The sequence below is a fragment of the Heterodontus francisci genome, chromosome 19, assembly GCF_036365525.1.
Source record: "Heterodontus francisci isolate sHetFra1 chromosome 19, sHetFra1.hap1, whole genome shotgun sequence".
NCBI classification, from domain to species: Eukaryota; Metazoa; Chordata; class Chondrichthyes; order Heterodontiformes; family Heterodontidae; genus Heterodontus; species Heterodontus francisci.
In genome coordinates, this window is record NC_090389.1 from 45,057,975 (window position 1) to 45,080,530 (window position 22,556).

Sequence of the window (22,556 nt, forward strand, 5' to 3'; positions counted from 1 at the left end):
TGCTACAATGTCCACATTGAGTCTACTGAGCTCGTTGTTAATGATGGCGGTCTTCCGAGTATCGTTGATTTGTATAGAGTCTTCCGACAGGCCAGGACACATAATTCTGACGTTCCAGCTTGCGAAACGAAGGGCTGGTATCATCTTTCCTTTTTTTGTCGTGCTGTTTGGTGCGGTGTTACAGTCCACTTGTCGGGCAGTGACCCTGAGCTCCAAGCACCCATTGAAGCAGGTGGACTGTGGCGAAACAGAACCTTACTGACTGGGGGCTGCCCGGTTTGAGGCGGGCGGCAGCTGTCCAGTGAGATGCAATGACCTCTCCCACCAACAAAGGCAACCCGTGGCACCCAATCCCTACGCCAATTGAGCTGGACTTACAACCCATAACTGCTGCCTTCCATGTTGTTTTGGTCGCTGTGAGGCGACTATGGAGCGACCTCTCCATGGCGCATGCCTGGGCAGATGTATGGAGGTTGTTAGTTGCCCAAGCGTCTAAAGCCCCATCTTGGCCTTCCTGGTGGGGTCCAAAGGAGTGCAGAGCATGACGTTTGGCACCTGTACGGCTGCAGGAACTGCTGGAAACATGCCAAAGGTGACACATGACCGCCTTCGGGGTTCCGCTCCGGATTTTCTGTTAGGGTTTATTCCCTTAGCCTTGGTCTCTCCTGAGACGCCCACAAGGCAGTGGGGTTGTTAGGGCCCCTACACCGGGGTAGGTGGATGCCAGTGGGAAGAGGTGGGGGGGAAGGGGGTTCGGGGGGGAGAGGGGTTGGGAGGGGGAGGGGTGTGGGGGGAGGGGGTTGAGGGAAGTGGGTGGAGGGAAGGGGGTGCGAAGGGGGTTGCAGGGGGGTAGGGGAGGGGGTGCAGGGGAAAGGGGTGAGACGGGGAGGGGGTGCAGGGGAGGGGGGTGCGAGGGGGGAGCTGGGAAGGGGTATCTAAGGTGTTACGATGGCGTCCCCCACATATAGAGCCTTGGTCTATAATAAAAACAAGAAATGCCGGAACCACTCAGCAGGTCTGGCAGCATCTGTGGAAAGAGAAGCAGAGTTAATGTTTCGGGTCAGTGACCCTTCTTCGGAACTGACCCGAAACGTTAACTCTGCTTCTCTTTCCACAGATGCTGCCAGACTTGCTGAGTGGTTCCAGCATTTCTTGTTTTTATTTCAGATTTCCAGCATCCGCAGTATTTTGCTTTTATTTTCGAGCCTCGGTCTTGTCGGCTGCCAGACCTTTGAAGATCTTTGAGATCAGGATTGGCAGCTTGATTTCCCTGACTGTGACGGTTCATAACAGTGGTGCTGTTCCTCCGATTGCGCAGGGCATCTGGCTGAAAAACCTGAGCGTTGTCACTCAAGCCGTTGATCTTGGGCGCACTGTTGGATCTCCGCAGGCCGCCGCCATCATTTGGAGCCAGCGGCACCGGGAGCTCCAGCTCCATCTTCTCCTGAGCCATCAAGCGGAGTGGCATTAATGTTGTAATTAGTACATAAAAGTTTCTAAAGTTTACAGTTAAGGTAACAAGAGTTGGGCACTTCAGTCCCAAAATTCCCCTTCGATTAGAAGCAGGACAATTTCGTGAAACAGGGCTGTGTTCTCGCACCTACACTGTTTGGGATTTTCTTCTCCCTGCTGCTCTCACATGCATTCAAGTCTTCAGAAGAAGGAATTTTCCTCTACACAAGATCAGGTGGCAGGTTGTTCACCCTCGCCCGTCTTAGAGTGAAGACCAAAGTATGGAAAGTCCTCATCAGGGAACTCCTCTTTGCTGACGATGCTGCATTAACATCCCACACGGAAGAGTGTCTGCAGAGACTCATCGACAGGATTGCGGCTGCCTGCAACGCATTTGGCCTAACCATCAGCCTCAAGAAAACGAACATCATGGGACAGGACATCAGAAATGCTCCATCCATAAATATCAGCGACCACACTCTGGAAGTGGTTCAGGAGTTCACCTACCTAGGCTCAACTATCACCAGTAACCTGTCTCTCGATGCAGAAATCAACAAGCGCATGGGAAAGGCATCCTCTGCTATGTCCAGACTGGCCAAGAAGGTGTGGGAAAATGGCACACTGACACTGAACACGAAAGTCTGAGTGTATCAAGCCTGTGTCCTCAGCACCTTGCTCTACGGCAGCGAGGCCTGGACAACATATGTCAGCCAAGAGCAACGTCTCAATTCATTCCATCTTCACTGCCTCTGGAGAATCCTTGTCATCAGGTGGCAGGATCATATCTCCAAGATAGAAGTCCTCGAGGCAGCCAACATCCCCAGCATATACATCCTACTGAGCTCGCTGTGCTTGAGATGGCTTGGCCACGTGAGCCGCATGGCAGATGGCAGGATCTCCACAGACAGATTGTACAGCGAGCTCGCCACTGGTATCAGACCCACCGGCCGTCCATGTCACCGCTTTAAAGACGTCTGCAAATGCGACATGAAGTCCTGTGACATTGATCACAAGTCGTGGGAGTCAGTTGCCAGCGATCGCCAGAGCTGGTAGACAGCCATAAAGGCGGGGCTAAAGTTTGGCAAGTCAAAGAGACTTAGCAGTTGGCAGGAAAAAAGACAGAAGCGCGAGGGGAGAGCCAACTGTGTAACAGCCCCGACAACCAATTATATCTGCAGCACCTGTGGAATTGGCCTTTATAGCCACTCCAGGGGCTGCTTCACAATCCACTGACCACCTCCAGGTGCTTACCCAAGGAGGCCAAAGAATTACATTTAAAAAGAAAAGCATGGTAAAAGTGAATTTAGATGGTTTGCTTTACAATTAATAAAGATTCAGTATTTTGTGGCAGTGATATCGGATAGTAAGTGTTCACTTTTTTTTTAAAAAGCATAATACTGTACATGCTGGAAATCTGAAATAAAAACAGAAAATGCTGGAAATATTCAGCATGTCAGGCAGCAACTGTGGAGGGAAAACCAGAGTTAACCTTTCAGGTCTGTGACCTTACATCAGAACCTTTCTTATGAAAGGTGACAAAAATAAAACATTAACTATGTTTCTCTCGCCGCAGATGCTGCCTGACATGCTGAGTATATCCAGCAGTTTCTGATTTTATTTCACTTTGTTAAAGCTGTTTTCAATTCTGAATGGGTTAACTATATGGAGAAGACATAATTGGGTTCCATTGAATGTTATATTTATATAGTGACTGGAACGAATGGAATAACACAAGAGCAACAAAGTCATGGATTTGTATTTTGTTTGTTCAACAAATCATATAAATACATTTAATAGAAACACGGCTGAATTTTCGTCCTGACCGGGGCAGGAACGGAGATGACAGGGGGATGAAAACAATGGTGTGGATGGTGCGTTGTTTTCGTAATGATAATAAAGGGGGAGATAAATTCAGTAGGCTATAGTACAGGGCAGATGAAATAGTCTCAGAGTGTGTGGCCTTGAAGAAATGCTTTGTGCAGAAATTGTCTCAGGTGTTTGTTTAGAATCTTTGACTCCTTTCCATTTTCTTGTTTGCTAGGAATCCGTCAAAACAAATCCTTGTGGGTACAGGGAGCAAAACTACGGCAAAATGTGTCAGTTTCAATGGTAAAATTGAAGAAATTAACAGCGCTTCCAACAATTCCCCTCAGACACTAAAGCACTAGAGGAGTATAGAAAGTGTAGGGGGGTACTTAAAAAAGTAATTAGGAGAGCAAAGAGGGGACATGAAAAAACACTGGCGGGCAAGATAAAGGACAATCCTAAGGCGTTTTATAAGTATATTAAGGGCAAGAGGATAACCAGGGAAAGAGTAGGGCCCATTAGGGACCAAAGTGGCAATCTGTGTGTGGAGCCAGAGGACATAGGTGAGGTTTTAAATGATTACTTTTCATCTGAGTTATCGATGGAGAAGGACGATGTAGGTGTAGAGATCAGGGAGGGGGATTGTGATATACTTGAACATATTAGCATTGAAAGGGAGTAGGTATTAGCTGTTTTATCGGGCTTAAAAGTGGATAAATCCCCAGGCCCAGATGAGATGTATCCCAGGCTGTTATGTGAGGCAAGCGAGGAGATAGCAGGGGCTCTGACACAAATTTCAAATCCTCTCTGGCCACAGGAGAGGTACCAGAGGACCGGAGGACAGAAAATGTGGTACCATTATTCAAGAAGGGTAGCAGGGATAAACCAGGTAATTACAGGCCGATGAGTCTAACATCAGTGGTAGGGAAACTATTGGAAGAAATTCTGAGACAGGATTAATCTCCACTTGGAGAGGCAGGGATAAATCTAGGATCGTCAGCATGGCTTTGTCAGGGGGAAATCGTGTCTAACAAACTTGATTGAATTTTTCGAGGCGGTAACTAGATGTGTAGATGAGGGTAAAGCAGTTGATGTAGTCTACATGGACTTCAGTATGCTTTTGATAAGGTCCCGAATTGCAAATTGGTTAAGAAGGTAAGAACCCATGGGATCCAGGGCAATTTGGCAAATTGGATCCAAAATTGGCTTAGTGGCAGGAGGCAGAATGTGATGGTAGAGGGGATACAGAGTGGATAGTCAGAAGCTTTTTCCCAGGGTGGAAGAGTCAGTTACTAGGGGACATAGGTTTAAGGTGCAAGGGGCAAAGGTTGGAGGGGATGTGCGAGGCTGGTGGTGCGTGCCTGGAACTTGCTGCCGTGGGAGGTGGTGGAAGCAGGTACGATAGCGACGTTTAAGAGGCATCTTGACAAATACATGAATAGGATGGGAATAGAGGGATACGGTCCCCGTAAGTGCAGGAGGTTTTAGTGTAGACAGACATCAAGATCGGCGCTGGCTTGGAGGGCCGAATGGCCTGTTCCTGTGCTGTACTGTTCTTTGCTCTTTGTTCTTTGTTGTTTTTGCGAGTGGAAGCCTGTGACCAGTGGTGTACCGCAGGGATTGGTGCTGGGACCCTTGCTGTTTGTAGTGTACATTAATGATTTAGATGTGAATATAGGAGGTATGATCAGTAATTTCGCAGATGACATGGAAATTGGTGACATCGTAAATAGTGAGGAGGAAAGCCTTAGATTACAGGATGATATAGATGGGCTGGTAAGATGGGCGGAGTGGTGGCAAATGGAATTTAATCCTGAGAAGTGTGAGGTGATGCATTTTGGGAGGACTAACAAGGCAAGGAAATACACAATGGATGGTAGGACCCTAGGAAGTACAGAGGGACCTTGGTGTACTTGTCCATAGATCACTGAAGGCAGCAGCACAGGTAGATAAGGTGGTTAGGAAGGCATAGGGATACTTGCCGAGGCATAGAATATAAGAGCAGGGAGATTATGATGCAGCTGTATAAAACACTAGTTAGGCCACAGCTGGAGTACTGTGTACAGTTCTGGTCACCACACTATAGGAAGGATGTGATTGCACTGGAAAGGGTGCAGAGGAGATTCACCAGGATGTTGCCTGGGCTGGATCTTTTCAGCTATGAAGAGAGACTGAAAGGCTAGGGTTGTTTTCCTTAGAGCAGAGAAGGCTGAGGGGGACATGATTGAGGTATACAAAATTATGAGGGGCATTGATAGGTTCGATAGGAAAAAACGTTTTCCCTTAGCGGAGGGGTCAATAACCAGGGGGCATAGATTTAAGGTAAGGGGCAGGAGGTTTAGAGGGGATTTGAGGGAAAAAAATTTCACTCCGAGGGTGGTTGGAATCTGGAACACACTGCCTGAAGAGGTGGTAGAGGCAGGAATGCTCACAACATTTAAGAGGTATTTAGATGAGCACTTGAAACACCATAGCATACAGGATTACGGGCCAAATGCTAGAAAATGGGATTAGAATAGTTAGGTGCTTGATGGCCGGCACAGACACAATGGGCCCAAGGGCCTGTTTCTGTGCTTTATAACTCTGACTCTATGACTCTATGACCAATGCTTAATTAGTCCCTCTATCAACAATGTTAACTGAGGATTTTATTACCACAAAAAATGGCTGACTGGGGCAGTAATTACGGTAAACCAGTAACACTAGTTACTTGTAAATTACTCTCTGGCATACAGCGTCACGTAGCAAATAACTTTAATGAATTTCATTTACAAGTTTCACTCATTAAGACTTAAGTAAAGGCTAATCACCATAATTTTCTTTCCTTGCACTAATTAGACTAAAGGTCTAGTAAGTGTGCCTCATCAGAGGTTATAATGAAACTGCTTTTCAGGTACACTTAATGATAGAATATTTGGCCCCTTAAACAAGTGTCTGGAAAGGTAAAGTTTTATTCATAAAAGATGCAATTTATTTTTGATACATTAACAGAACCCCTTGAACAGGTTAGTAAATGGCATTAACTCACTTTCACCTTAAACAAAAGGAATGGATTTCGTATTGAGGTTCCAGTACTGAAGGAAAATTCAAATAAACTGTAGACTATTTCAGGATTATTTAAAAGATACATAAAAATAAAGGAATAGATCACTGTAAACACCATTATAATACCTGATGAAGCAGTGAAGTTTATGCTTGTTCAAGAACTGGGGAAGTGGGTGGAGAATCTAATAAAACAACACGGAGTCAGAATACAGGAGAATAATGTTCAAAAGAGCTACTATTAAAGATCTTGGGGCTAGATTGGATAGGCCTTGAAAAGGGTGCAGGTAATTGCAATACACAATTGACATGTACCTGTTCAATGTAATGTAGGCAGCACACCAACTTTGTGCAGCCTGCTCATTTGAATGATTGCTGTATGTAGCCAGCACTAACCACACTGTTCATTGGATGCATCAACAGAGGGCCCAAAATCGTAACTTCCAAGCACCACTTAACGTTATCCTGCACTGCTTTTTAGCCTACATCTTTTAATGGGGAGGTGGAACAGGTACTGGTAGTTGTGATGAAAGTGAATCTGATCTGGGAAACGGTGAGAAATGGCACAACATGGCGGAGAACAGGCTCCAATGTTTTCAGATGTTGCAATGGAGGCCTCAATGGAGGAGTGTGTTGTGTGATTGCCTTTAACAGTAATGTCCCTTTAAGATCTTAGTATGCTAATGAGCTAAGTACCAGGAAACCGTCATGTGACTCAGAGCCAAAGTCACTCTGTAACTGGAACACCAAGAGGCAAGTCCTATAGTTAGCTCTGCACTGCATATACATGTTAGCTGTTAATAAACCTGTTTGAGATTTTTAATGAACTGAATTCCATGCATCTCATTTATGTTGCATCAGACAACATAAAAAGCTTCTCATTGTAGAGTGGAAAATAGGAAACATGGCCTGTATCCACAGGGTGCCATGCCAGGATGCCCTCCAGACACATGCTCAAAAGGCAGTAGGAACAAATAGCCATGGAGTGCCAGGAGTCAGCCCCGAGGACCTGTATACAGTGTTGGAAGAAGTTTAATGATGTCACACAAGCAGTCAAGGTCAGTGAATGCATCTTCAAATGAAAGGTCATCTATCTGAAATGCTAACTCTGTTTCTATTTCCACGGATGTTACCTGACTGGAGAATGAAGGCATCATGACTGCTGCCAGGATACCAGCATTAACATGCATGATGCGCTTGAGTTCCAGCGTAGGGCAAAGTTGTCATGCGGTACATACAAGCATCGTGTGTGCAGTCAATGGCACCCTGCACCATGTGGAAGCCTACAATCCTAGTGAGGTTGTGTGCTAGCTCTGACTGCTTGCCTCTGGCAAGAGGGAATGAAATGTAGTTAGCTCTCTATGAACAGAGAGTGCTAGTGACCTCCCTTATACAACAGTCAACAGCAAACTGTGAGATGTTGCAAATATCTCCGATTCCAGCCTAGAAGGAGCCAGATGCAAAAAAGATAATTACCACAGGGGTTACCTTCCCAGACACTGGCAATGTGGCCCTTTCCCTGCTCTGATGTTGCAGTTGTGGCTGCAGCAGCTGACAACAGATTTCAGCAAGGACATTCTTACTCAAGCACAGATGTGTCACACATTGTTCCTTGCTGAGGTTCGAGTGCTTCCTGAACACCCTGATATGCTCTCCTGCTAAGAACCCTTCTCCCCTTCATCCTCCTCTCTCTTAAAGCAGCTTTTCCTGCTCTTTGAGCTTTCTGTTCATTCTCCCAGTCATGCAGTATTCCAAGGGTAATTCCTACTTCTGCGCCCATGTCTGGGAGCAACTGTTTGTGTAAAAGCCTTGAAGTCAACAAAAAGCCCTTCGTCACCTGCCATGCCACTCCCTGTAGACTATGGCAGTTTGAAACAACTATAGAAACCACCAAACACTTGTAGAATCATAGCAGCAGTCAGAAGAAATCAACCAGCAACAAACCTGTAAATAGTTGATAATCCCTTTGAATAGCATTGGCGGTGAGAGAGGCATGGGGGAGGGGAGGGGAGGGGGGTGTTGTCCTTCCTGCTGCTGAACATGCGTTCAGCTGTCCAGGTTAAGAGAGGGTGTTAGCTGTTGCAATGTATTTCAAAATGGAACCACTGGTGTCATATCAGCGATGCATGCTGACTGACTTCATTACATGCCTCCCCTGCACACTTCCAGCACCTATTCATGTACGTGTGCTAACGTTTTCACCAATATGGTCCGATGCCCCGCTGTGTGTGTGTGGCGTGGATGCCAAATTGGAGCTTGAAAGGCATTTACAATGCTCAAAAAATGGGTACTACTGAGTACAATCTCTCACCTTGTATCTCAATTCAGCAAATTAAAAATTGATTATCTCCTTTTCAATTAATGATATAATTTGGAAATTTTTAAAAGGTACATTTTGGAAAGTAATCATAGTATGAAAAAACACAATTGCTAAATTATGCATAAAGCTATAAATGAAACTGTATTCAATCTGATAAAAGGGATTTATAGTCATTGTAAAGGTGGACAGGCAGTAATTAAATGCATGCAGTAATTATCTACTCCTGTGGAATTACTTCCAGTTGCTGAAATTAAGTACAAGTTGATTACTATTAAATGAAATTTACACCAATTTACATGGAAAGTCTTCTAAATGAGTACATAAGAATGGCCAGAAATCCCTCATTAATTCAGTTCAATTAAAAATGAAAAATACCAGTACAACAAATTTACTAAGCAAAAGGTGTTCACAGAATTAGTGACCCAAAATGTAATGGTTCCTAATGTAGCAAACATGTTATTTATTTAATATTTTATTTATACTATTCCAAGTTACATGAGCTCAAAGTATTAGAATGCTTTTCTAATCCATTCTCTCACTGGCTGTGCAGTGGTAGAGGATTGGTGAAAAATAAAAGCATCATGGCAGCTGTCAGGAAAGGCGCACAGACCTGCATGACACATAACTGGTGATCACACGTTAGTTGTGCATTAATATAATGGAAGCCCTGGACATCAATGATTCTGATTTTAAAGCCACTAGTTGTGTTGGCAGATGATGTGCTGGTCAGACTCAGGTACAAAAATGCATATTGGGGTCCTTTGAAGTCAATGTGAGTCAAGTCAGCAGCTGGTGGGAAGTATAATGAGGGCCTCCAGTCCTTTGTGCAGCCAGGAGGAGCAGGTTTGCTCCTTCAGTCTCTGCAAGAAAGTTGCAGCTACCCAGTTCCGGACTCCAGCTGCTCCATCTCAGGACACGCACCCAAAGTCCAATCTCCACCACTTACCTGCAAGCCAGTGGGAGGTCAAAGGTCATCTGATCTTCCCTTGTCTATGTTCACTTGCTGCCCATTCTGCTTAAAAACTGATTTGATTTAAAATCAACCCCTAAGAAAATTGAATTTTCATCTTAGACTGTAATGGGCAGATATTATAATGTATTTAGTAACATAAAGGAAACAAAATTCATGCAATTTCCAATATGCCCGTTATATGAATTATAGTCTTCCAGCCAGATAGCATGCATTAAAATATTGCTCAAATTCTTGTATGAAGATGATTAAGGTTCTACCGCTACTTAAATTAGTGAAGATTTCCAAAAATGATTTTAAAAATTATATTTGTATGTATTGTACAGAGAATCTGCAGCTTTTGACCAAAATTGTGATTAATCAGTTACTTTTAGTACTGTGTAGATTAATGAAAAATGAAAAAAGATGAAGCCATGTGGTAAATATTAATTGTAATCAAGAAAATACAATTCTCCTCATAAACATGGCTATTTCTAGCCTGGGTGCTATTCTCTTGCCTCTTGCACTAATACAGCATTCTGCCCACAGCTTGCTTCCACAGCTGGGTCTGATACCTGCCTCCATTCTCCAAAATGCAGCACTACTGCCAGCAATCACTGTGTGTAGGTGGAGTGATGTGAAAAGCTGAAAGGCTTTCAGAACCATTTACGATGTTTACCATTTACAAGTATTCATAGGCAGCTGTTTAATGGAAATCATTAGTAGTGTGAAGCAGGTTTAAATTGGCAAATCAATGTTAGCCTCCTGCTGCAATGTGATTCTCTCTCTGTCTTTCCCTCAATGGCAGTGTTGCAAAGCGTCAGATTTTTCACTTTGCACTGAAAAGCAAACCATTAAATATATATTTAATAAAATGTAAAGACATAGTTAAGTTATGATAAATACTTAATTGACACAGATTTTTGCTTTAAAACAGGATTTCTATGAGCAGTATATAAAAATTTTTTCTTGATGTGTCAAAAAGTGAATACAACTCCAAGTGCCATGTATAAATTGTACTGACAATATGCCTCAACCTCAAGAAATGTTTCCTAACCCTTAACCTTTTCAAACAACTGTTGTTAAATGTGATCTGATGTTTCACTGCAGTTCCTTGCTCACTTGGAATTTCATTGGGGTTATCTAGGAAAATATATTCAACATGAATTTTCTCATGTTTATCAACTCAGTGTTCATTTACTTAGAATGTTTTAACTTAGTCACCAAGGAAAACAAACCCTCAACGTCTCTTTCTGGACTGACATGTTGGGATAGGTTTTTAGACTAGGCCTCCTTTCAGCTATTAGTTCGGTTGTGCACTGTCAGTGTGTTCACCACACCAGATTTTATAAAAACAGATTCATTAACATGCTGTTGCTAAGCCTTTGGTCCTTAATGGGACTGGAGTTAGATGCTGGATTTGGGTGGGAAACATTTAGCATTCAAGAGGTGATGGTAAATTTAAAGTAGTCTGGCCATTTAAAAGGTTGCATATGGAGATAAAAATGTTGATAGAAATTACAGAGCTCCAATGTTTTTTCATATGTATTTCAGCCTTTATAAAGGTTGTTTGGTGTGACAAGAATGTATGGCAAATCCAGTGGCTGGCAAAATGAATGTGCATGGAGATAACTGTGTCTGTAACTAAGTGATGCAATGTCGGAGCATCCACAGCCCCTCCCTCTTTTGATGGCTTGTGGAGTGAAAGTGAACAGAATGAGATAGTCTTGAGGAGTGTGACACTGCTTGCTATTCTAGGGCTCCCTCCCTATAGGACAATACAGCAGCATGCCTGAAAGGTCTTGGCATAAGAAAATTTGAGAACACAACCTGCCATTGCTGCTACTGGCAGTGCCTGCTCTATGATACAGGTTAGGTGTAGGTGTCCCTGCCCCTTGGAGCCTCTAGCCAGTTCTCTAAAATAATTGCCAAGTAGGTGCACATCTGGTTATAAATGTGGCACTAGCTTTTCCCACTACATGGGGTGAGCAGGCAGCACTAGAGATGTGCCCACAGTGGAGCCTTCCCCATACAAATTAAATGCTCTCTTACTGACCATGCAAACTATGGCAGGGTCACAGCTGGAGGGCATCAGTGGGTGCAATCTCAACGTAAAGCGGCACAATCAATCTTATTGAATTTTTTGAAGCAGTAACAAGGGCATTGTAGATGATGTGGTACACATGGAATTTCAGAAGGCTTTCATAAGATGACATATAAGACTCATGGCAAATGTTAAAGTATGTGGAGCCAGCAGCCAGGTCGCAAAAAGAATTGGAAGCTTATTACAACACAAAAAAACTGAGGGTAGGAATTGCAGGTATTTCTCAGGCAGAAAGTGTGAAGTGGTGTCCGTAGATATCTGTGCTGGGACTACAGTTGTTCACCATATACATAAATAATTTGGACTCAGAAATTGGAGGAATGGTGATGAAATTCGCAAACGATAACAAATTAGGGTTATAGCTAATAATGTGGAGGACTGCATTAAAATACAGGAGGACATAAAGAGTGTTGCAGAGTGGGTGGATTAATGGCAAGGGAAATTTAATTTAGCAAAGAATGAGGTGGTTCATTATAGTAGGAGGAATAATGAGGCCACTTATTCCTTGGAAGGTAAGTAACTAAAGAGGGTAGAAGAGCAAAGAAATCAGGGAATACAGATACATTAATCACTAAAGGTAGCAATTCAAGTATATAGGCATAAAGGTCTCCAATTCCTTCGTATGTTCTCTTCATTTGTTCGTATAACATTTGTAGATAAATAGAGCAGGGAGGTAATGTTACATTTATATAGAACCTTTGTGTTACAACCAGGTGAGAAAGGTGTCTAGGGGTCTTTTACAGCCTTCACCTGGTCTTATTGTAACAGGGTTTTGTTTTTTATAAGCACACTGTGTTTTGAGGTCCCCCCTTGGTGAATCTTTGTTCACCACGTTCCAATTATAAGGCAAAGAAATGAGCACAAACAGGCCTTCCTAGGTTTAAAGAAGAAAAGTGAAATTTATTCAAACTTAAACTCTAATACAGTTAACGCCTACGGATATATGACGCGCCCACACACTAACACGCACACGCGATACACATATGCAAATAGGGACAGAAAAGAGCAGAAGAAAAATAAAGTGGAGAGGTTTGAGGCAATATCAGAAGAGGTTCTTGTTTACTATGCTTCGATCTCACTATAGTCCTTGATTGTAGGTAGGCTTGCTTTTCGTTGGGGCCCAGTATTCTTCTTAAACCTTGTTCACTGTAGGAGACTTTTCTCTCTTGGGGTTCATGTGTCTTCAATGGGTCTTCAGTTCTGTGAGAAAGAGATGAGACCAGACAGGAGAGAGATGTTCTCAGTCCAGGAGCGAACAGCTTTCTGAGTTCAAATTCTCTGTGGCAAGTTCAAATTCAAATAGCTCCAACAGTCAGTTAGTCAGGTGACTAAACTCTTCTGACCACATCTGTTTGTGTATTTGGCCATCTTAGCAGTTAACCTGGAATGCTAGCCTCTCCACCTTCGACGCCTGGTAATCAAAAGTCTATTGTGCATTAAATTGGAGCAGCGAGTGGCCCCTTTGTCTGTTCCAAGTACAATCTGTTACTATGCAAATGTCTTTCCAGTCAGAGGTTTGGCAATTCCTTGTGATAGGCCCTCTTTTCTTCCCAACAGCAATTTTAAGTTTTAATGTTCATGTGGTGAAATAATGTGTGCCTCATTCTTGGCAGGTGGGGGCCTGCATGACACTTTGTTATATAGAACCTTTTGTTAAACCACACTTGAAGTACTGTTCTAGTCTCCCTACTACAGAAAAGATATTGAAGCACTGGGGAAATGCAGAAAAGATTTACGAGGATGTTGCCAGAATTGAGAGGGAGCAACTATTAAGAAATATTAAGCCAAGTGTGGCTCTTTGCTCTGGAAAAAAGAAGACTAAGAGGAGATATGATAGAGGTTCTTAAAATTGTGAAGGGGTTTGATAAGGTACATGTAGAGAAACTTTCCACCTGTGGGTGAGTTCAGAACAAGAAGGAATAAATATAAGATCACCTCTAATAGATCAAATAAAGAATGTAGGAGGAAGTTCATTACACAATGAGTGCTGAGAATGTGGAAAATGCAGGCCCATGGAGTGGTTGAAGCAGGAAACATTGACCCATTTAAGGGCAGCTTTGATGCATTCGTGAAGGAGAAGGATATAGAGGGACATGAGGGCAGGGTGGGAAAATGTAATCATTGTGGGAGGAGGCGTATGTGGAGGCTGTTGCATCGTTGGGTTTGTATTCATAGCATTTCAGGGCATTCTAGAGAAAGTCTTAGACTCCGGTAAAGATTAATTAACAACTCTATTATTTAAAGTTACTATATGCACTCCCTTTGCTAGCATCCACGGTGCTGTTCCTTCTTCTTCTGAAGCCTATTTCATGTGACTGTTACATAATCACCCATACAGTGGGAGGGGTCTCGCTCACTGCCTTTGGTATTAGCCCTTTACATCATTATACTACATCTCCCTGGAATTGTGAATCCAAATTTTTCCAAACATATATACATAGAAACGTAGATAAACAGGAGCAGGAGTAGGCCATTTGGCCTTTCGAGCCTGGTCCGCTATTCAATATGATCATGGCTGATCATCCAAACTCAGTACCCTGTTCCCGCTTTCTCACCGTATCCCTTGATCCCATTAGCACTAAGAACTATATCTAATTCTTTCTTGAATATATTTAATGATTTGGTCTCAACTGCTTTCCGTGGTAGAGAATTCCACAGGTTCACCAGTCTCTGGGTGAAGAAATCTCTCCTCATCTCAGTCATAAATGGCTTACTTCTTGGTCCTGGACTCCCCTGCCATCGGGAACATCCTGCATCTAGTATGTCCAGTCCTGTTAGAATTTTGTAGGTTTCTATGAGATCCCTTCACATTCTTCTACTCTAGTGAAACTCTAGTGAATACAAGCCTAATTGATCTAATCTCTCTTCATACGTCAGTCCTGCCATCCCAGGAATCAGTCTGGTGAACCTTCGCTGCACTCCCTCCATAGCAAGAACATCCTTCCTCAGATAAGGAGACCAAAACTGCACACAATACTCCAGATGTGGTCTCACCAAGGCCTTGTATAATTGCAGCAAGACATCCTTGCTCCTGTACATGAATCCTCTCGCTATGAAGGCCAGCTTACCATTTTCCTTCTTAACTGCCTGCTTCACCTGCATGCTTACTTTCAGTGACTGGTGCAGAAGGACACCAAAGTCTCGCTGCACCTCCCCCTTTCCCAATCTATTGCCGTTCAGATAATAATCTGCCTTTCTGTTTTTGCCACCAAAGTGGATAACCTCACATTTATCCACATTATACTGCATCTGCCATGTATTTGCCCACTCACTCAACCTGTCCAAATCACACTGGAGCTTCTCTGCATTCTCTTCACAGCTCACAATCCCACCCAGCTTTGTGTCATCTGCAAACTTGGATATATTACATTTATTTCCATCATCTATATCATTAATATATATTGTGAATAGCTGGGGTCCTAGCACTGATCCCTGCGGTACCCCACTAATCACTGCCTGCCACTCAGAAAAAGACCCATTTATGACTTCTCTACTGCTCTCCCTCTCTCCCCAAGTCTCTGACTTTACAGATTCAGTCTCATCTGCAGTTTGACAACTCTCCTCGAACTGGTTGTAATCTGTCTGGGATGATCAGTAGTTTTCGTAGGAGGTCTGGGTTGCTGACTTGGTTTTTTGTTTCTATGGGTTGTAGTATTTCGTTCTGTTTGGGTTTGTTCATCCTCATCTGGATCTTGCAGATGGATTATTGGCTGTTGCATTTGTGGAATAGGAATGATATTACTCCGATTCCTTCCTATGTTTCCTTCATTCATTCATATAACATACACTCACTGATAGTCATCATGTTTATGGATTACTGTACCTTCCTAATACAGGTCATGTATCCAAACTTTTTGACCATTCATTAATTTGGGTAAGCTTCTCGCTTGAAATCTCCATTGTAATTCCTGGTTTGTTTCCTTCTGTAGGAGTTTTCTCTTTCTCGAACTTTTTTGTAGTCATGAGTCTTCAATCCAGGCATTAATTTTTGAGGCAATACTGGAAGCTGTGTTTTTGACTTCCTTCCCATTAGTAATTCAGCTCGAGATAATAAGGAATTGTTTGCCTTTGTTTGCTTGGCTTCGGTTATCTTTTTGATCAACCGCTGTTCCAATCATGCATTCCTGTTCAGTAAAGAAAATTCTTGATTATGTAGGACATATAGGCAGTTGTCTGCCTCTATGCTGAAGAGTTGCTTGGAGTTTCCCTTTTACTTGCAGTTGTGTCCCACCTGGACCATGCAACTGTATTTTTGCCGGTTACAAGTAATGTCTCTTCACCCAAGGCTCTTGTTCAGACAATACCGTGACGCTAGCCTCTGTGTCAAGCTTAAAATTTGTGAGGTGTCCATTCGCTTAGTTATCTGCTGTCCAGAAATCTTGGTCTGGATTACTGAGTTCTCCCAAGAACTCTCCTGGTTCCTTTTCTTGTGGATATTGCTGCACTTGGTTCATTACTCTTTGCGGGAAGGTCTTCTGCTTTGTATCATTAAGCGCAGAAAATTTGTTATGGCACATCTTCCAAAAGTGTCCAGTTTTTCCACACTTAAAACACTCAGCTTTACTTGCATGACACTGCTCTTGTCTGTGGGTCTTCTTGGCTCCACATCATTGGCAAGGTTTTCCTTCTCACTGTATGTTTTTCCATTCCTCAAAGTGTTTCCCAGGCTTTGATTTAACCAGTTGGACGGGCATTGTAATCCTCATCCACGGCTTGTCTTCAAACTGTAGGATGTCCCTATTTTGTCTGTGAATTTCAGTCTGTCTAACAATTTGAATGGCCTTTTCCAGTATAAGGTCTTCCTTGGATTGCAACAAGTCTGACAAGGATTCATCCGCTATGTCGATGACTATCCTGTATCTGATTAGTTCTGACTCTACATCTCTGTATTTACAACCTTCTTTCAATCTATACAGGTCATTAATATAATAGTCTACAGATTTGCCAATCATCTGCACTTGCTTATTAAATTTGGCTCGTTCCAAGATTTTATTGGTACGGAGATTAAAATATTTATCAAAGGCTTGGAGTACCTGTTTGAATTTATCGGTATTCTCATTGGTCCCCTGTCAGATTATTACGTCATCCGCAATCGCATCTACTGAATATAGGAAGGTGTTCGTTTGTTCCACATCATATTTTGTATGGATTTGGGAAGCGATTCTAAACCTTAGAAACCTTTTTCTCCATAATACCCAGTTTTGAATCTGACTGGGTCCCTCTTGATTTTGGAAACTCTCCAGCATTCTCAATTTTGGATCCATACTGCTTTATTTAATAGACTTTCTTAGAATGTTCCCCTTTAAGAAACTTTTTTTTCAAGCCAGCTTGCTTTAATGGAGTGTCACAGGTGTTCTTGAGTGTTCACTGCTGTTTTGATATGCTTTTTTAGGGTTTTCACTTTGCTTGAGAAATTCACTTTGTTTTGTTCAGGCTTTGTTGCCTTAATGGAGTATCACAGCTGTTTGAGTGTTTCCTGCTGTTTTAATAGACTTCTTTAGGGTTTATCCATTTCTTTGAGAACTTCAATTTGTTTGTTTTTTTCCCAGACTTGTTGCCTTAATGGGGTGTCCCAGCTGTGTTCGGGGGTTTCCCATACTTTTCGGCAGTTCGCACGTTTTACAGGAGTTTCACGCTCTTCATCCTCGCATTCAGCCTGATTGAAGGATTGTGTTTTTCCTTTTGTTTTTCTCTTCAAGCACAACGCTGTAAAAAAAATTACTTTAAGCTTTTCAAAGGACTTTTAACTCAACCAATCGCTGCATTCTATTTGCAGGTGACCATGCTTCCATTCTGTGTTGCAGCCTGTATTTCAGTGCTTTGACTCCCGCACAGCTGCAAAGCTCTGCACAGTCTTTTCTGTAGGTAAGGAGTTTTGTTATTGCACCGGGCCAGTATTTCTCTCTAAATTTCTCTGTTGTTCCCCTGGTGTTCCTTCTTTCACCGCTGTTTTACTGTTGCCACTATGTTGCATTGTTGGGTTTGTAGTAGTAGCATTTCAGGGCATTCTAGAGAAAGCCTTAGACTCCACTAAAGGTTAACTAACAACTCTATTATTTACAATTACTATATACACTCTCTGCAAGCTACCTAAGTTAGCATCATAAGTGCTGCTCCTTCTTCTCAAGCCTATCTCATGTGACTGTTACATCATTGCTCATACAGTGGGAGGGGTCTCTCTCACTGCCTTCGGTATTAACCCTTTACATCCTTATACTACACAGACCAGTTGGGCTGAATGGCCTGTTACTGTGCTGTAGATTCTATGTAATCACAGCTGGAGCAATTTTGGGGCCAATGTCTTCTGAATAATTGACTTAAAAAGAATGAATAGGTTAAAAACTAAAAATGTCATACAAACCTGCAAGGGTAAATTACAGTTTCCAGATCACAGGGAATTTGATCTATTTACATAATTACCTGTGAAAGTGTATATTTATTTATTTATTTTATTTAGAGATACAGCACTGAAACAGGCCCTTGGGCCCACCGAGTCTGTGCCGACCAAGAACCACCCATTTTATACTACAGTAATCCCATATTCCCTACCACCTACCTACACTAGGGGCAATTTACAATGGCCAATTTACCTATCACCTGCAAGTCTTTGGCGGTGGGAGGAAACCGGAGCACCCGGCGAAAACCCACGCGGTCACAGGGAGAACTTGCAAACTCCGCACAGGCAGTACCCAGAATTAAACCCGGGTTCCTGGAGCTGTGAGGCTGCAGTGCTAACCACTGCGCCGCCACTGTGCCGTAGAGGGAAAGAAAATATTATAAAAGTTACTTAAAATTGTATCAGAAAAGACAGAGAAAAAGAAAAAAACACAAAGTCAAGAGGATTAGAGAGAGACTATATTAATGTCACTGGGCCATTCAGTGCATTGTATTTGATAGACAGTCTTAGCCATGCTTTTGACTTTGGTGGAAGTGCATGCCTCAAGCTTGTAACTGAAAATTATATAGATAGGTTAGTCCAACATTGACTGTTTTTGTTTTGTACAAGTAGAAGTAGAATAATGTTAAAAGAGTAAATAAAAAAAATCTTGGGAGATATACAATATATTTAGTCACTTTGATCTAACATTTATAATGCTCATTTGAGTTTGATTTCTCAGAATCAAATTGTCAAATAAAAGTCAATACTACTTCAAGTGAAATCAAGTGATATGCCATGAGGTAAGATTTTTTCCTATGTGTTAGCTGTAGTGAAATTGTAAATGTATTATTTATAATACACCCCCAGCTTATACACACTACTGAGTCAGCGGCGCTTGAGATGGCTTGGCCATGTGAGCCGCATGGAAGATGGCAGGATCCCCAAAGACACATTGTACAGCGAGCTCGCCACTGGTATCAGACCCACCGGCCGTCCATGTCTCCGCTATAAAGACGTCTGCAAACGCGACATGAAATCGTGTGACATTGATCACAAGTCGTGGGAGTCAGTTGCCAGCATTCGCCAGAGCTGGCGGGCAGCCATAAAGACAGGGCTAAATTGTGGCGAGTCGAAGAGACTTAGTAGTTGGCAGGAAAAAAGACAGAGGCGCAAGGGGAGAGCCAACTGTGCAACAGCCCCGACAAACAAATTTCTCTGCAGCACCTGTGGAAGAGCCTGTCACTCCAGAATTGGCCTTTATAGCCACTCCAGGCGCTGCTTCACAAACCACTGACCACCTCCAGGCGCGTATCCATTGTCTCTCGAGATAAGGAGGCCCAAAAGAACAATTTCACCAAAGCCTATGCACAGAGGATGGTTTCCCTATAATTTAGGTTTTTCTGAGCAGACTTTAGATTTATTAGCTCTCACACTTCTTAAATTCTTCATCCATTAAGTAATTGATATCTCAATCTACCAATGTATCTCATTGTAGTGTCTTACTTTTTTCTAATTGATTATCATTTGTATTTTTTTTTATATTCACACAACAGAACTTCTCTACTGGATGCAGAGAAAGCAGTTGACCCCCAGATCTTGGCAACATTTGACAAATCCTACGGCAGTGGAAAAACGAGGAGCACCCACAAGGTTGATGAGAGTTGAGGAATTGTACAGATTGTGCCATATGACATTCCAAAAAAACTTGCAATACACCATCAGGCCGGTGTAATTTTGGATTGAAGGGCCCATCAGATAACAGGTGCCAGTGAGAAAGATGGAAAAGCTAAACAAGTAATGAATTCTGGATCTGGTCCACTTGATACTTGCAATAAGCCCAGTCTAGATCATGCAGTCATATTAGCTATGGTAAGAACAGAAAGAAGGAACGCTGCTGAATACTTATCAATACCAACATGTTTTGCATAGGCAGTCGGAAGTACAACTGGAGCAAAGGTAACAATGAACATGAGAATGTTTCATGAGAGCTAGATGAGGAAACCTCTGTGTTTGAAGAATAATCGATCTAGATGCTCGTGATATGTTTGACTGCAGCCTTTTTTTTGCTTTCCTGTGGGAACCACCCACACTCCTTGTCATCTGGCCATAACAAATGGAACCTCTGACATCAATGGACGGCCTGGCAAACATCATCATTGTTAAAGAGAGGACATGCAGCATTGGAGATGGCGAGGCTAGAGTCTTTGGGTATCTTCCCCTCCTTTTTCCTTTCCACAAGTCAGCTTGACATACTGGCACTGCACTGTGTTGATGTTCATCCGCAACTGCTTGCCTTTGTCATTATGTCCCAAACCGTGTCCTCTCTTTTTTCTAGTTGCTTCAGATGACTTAAGCCCTGCAGCTGTACAAAGAGGGGGAGAACACCATCGATCATGTTGACCCTTCCAAGCACCAGCACAGAAATCAGCAGTGGTATAGTCAGCTAGATGGGTCGGCACTGGGTGATTCACTGAGCACAAGGTAGCAGGAGCAAGTGCAAGTGGAAAGGACATCCAGGAAATAGCTTACATGAGAGCACTCTTGGGTACTAGAACTGCTGAAGAGGGCAAAGATGGAGACATTAGGGACCCATTCCTTTTTTTAAAAAAAATTGCTTTCTGCTCATCAACAATTGCTGAAAGCATTGGACTCCCAAGGAGTTTCTGCAAAATATCAGACAGTATGGAGAAGTCCACTACCACCTTCTGTGACTTCCTGTGCAAGGCATTGACATTCTGCAGTCAACTGTGGAGCATGTGATCACCTCAGTGGGAAGGAAAATCAAGGAGGGTGTATACTGGGCAATTGAACCACTACCAACCACTTGTGCCTCTGCCAAAGTTAAATTTTACATCCAGTGAGTAACAAGTCAATTAATACTCTTTGTCCTCTTTCATCTTTCCCTTTTGTAGTTCTATCCCACCCATGGGCTATATCCCAAAGCCATAAATGTGGCTAACAGGCTATCAACTTCAATGGTGCTTTCTCTCTTTATTAGAAGACAACAGTTGACCTTTTTTGCTAACCCAAAATCAGTGACCAGTTTTAGTTTCTCTTAAGACTCCCTTCAGCTTTAAAATTTATCATGACATTTTGGAATTGCAATGAAACTAGAGATTTGAATTAATTTTTACATTGTTGATTTTAGTTATGAAAAATGTTCTTTGTGGCAGTGTTTATGCATGCTATTTGCTACATTGGGCTGAATTTTATACAGCAGCATAAAATTGTCAGACTCTTAATTGATTTCTGAGAGTGTTGAAATGTTTCAGATTTGTGTGGAGGGAAATAGACTCAACAACGAGAATCAACTTCAGCCACTTTGCACAATTTCCAACATCAAGACGTTTGATTAAAAAAACTCCTATCTTTGTTTTCTATTAATTAATTCTCTTTCTTATCTCATATCTTTGGTATCCTTCTTGAATCAGACTGAGAAATAGGCAAAAAAAACAATTGACACTAAGAAGGCAGGTAGTGCAAGTGTCCCCTGTGCCCATTCCCCACTCTAACAGATATACCGCTTTGGATATTGTTGGGAGACATGGCTCAGGGGAAAGCAGCAAGAGCCAAGTTCATGGCACCACAGGTCTGGCCCATACCCCACTCCTGCGCTGTGGGGGTCACCCGAGCCATTTTCCGCTTCATCTGGGGATCTAAAATGGACCGGGTCTGGAGGGACACAATGTTCAAATCTCTGGATAAGGGCGGGAAAAATGTACCCAACGTGGCCCTCATCCTGATGACCACCTTCGTGTGCGGCTGCATCAAGCTGTGTGTAGACCTCCAGTACGCAAAGTCCAAGTGTCACTATGTGCTGAGGTTCTATCTGTCCCCGGTGTTGCGAAGGATGGGCCTGGTCACATTGCCGCGGAATGCTCCATGCAGTTGGACCGTGCCGTACCACCTATCCTTCATGGAGCAGTTTCTGCGGGAAAACACTTTTGACCACCGGTCCATCAGGCAGTAGTTTGCACAGAATGTCCTCAAGGCCCTACGGGAAAAGGAGACGGTGGATCCTGTCGGATGGTTCCCCGAGCAGACCGTCAAAGTCATTTGGCGGAATGCCTCATCACCAGAACTTTCAAACAAGCACCAAGATGTAGCTTGGCTGGTGGTGAGAAGGGCCCTCCCCGTCAGATCCTTCATGCACACCTGAAGTCTCGCCCCCTCCGCACAATGCCCCCGCGGTGGCTGTGGTTGCCCACATCTTCCTGGAATGTGTCTTTGCAAAGCAGGTGTGGAAAGAGATGCAGTGGTTTTTGTCGAGGTTCATCCCAAGCAGCTCTGTAACACAGGGGTCTGTGCTCTACGGGCTGTTCCCAGGGACGCACACTGAGACAAACATCAACTGCTGCTGGAGGATTATCAATTCGGTGAAAGACGCCCTTTGGTCTGCCCGAAACTTGCTGGTCTTCCAGCGCAAAGAGTTGTCCACGACCGAATGTTGCGGACTGGCACATTCCAAGGTCCAGGACTACGTGCTGAAGGACGCACTAAAGCT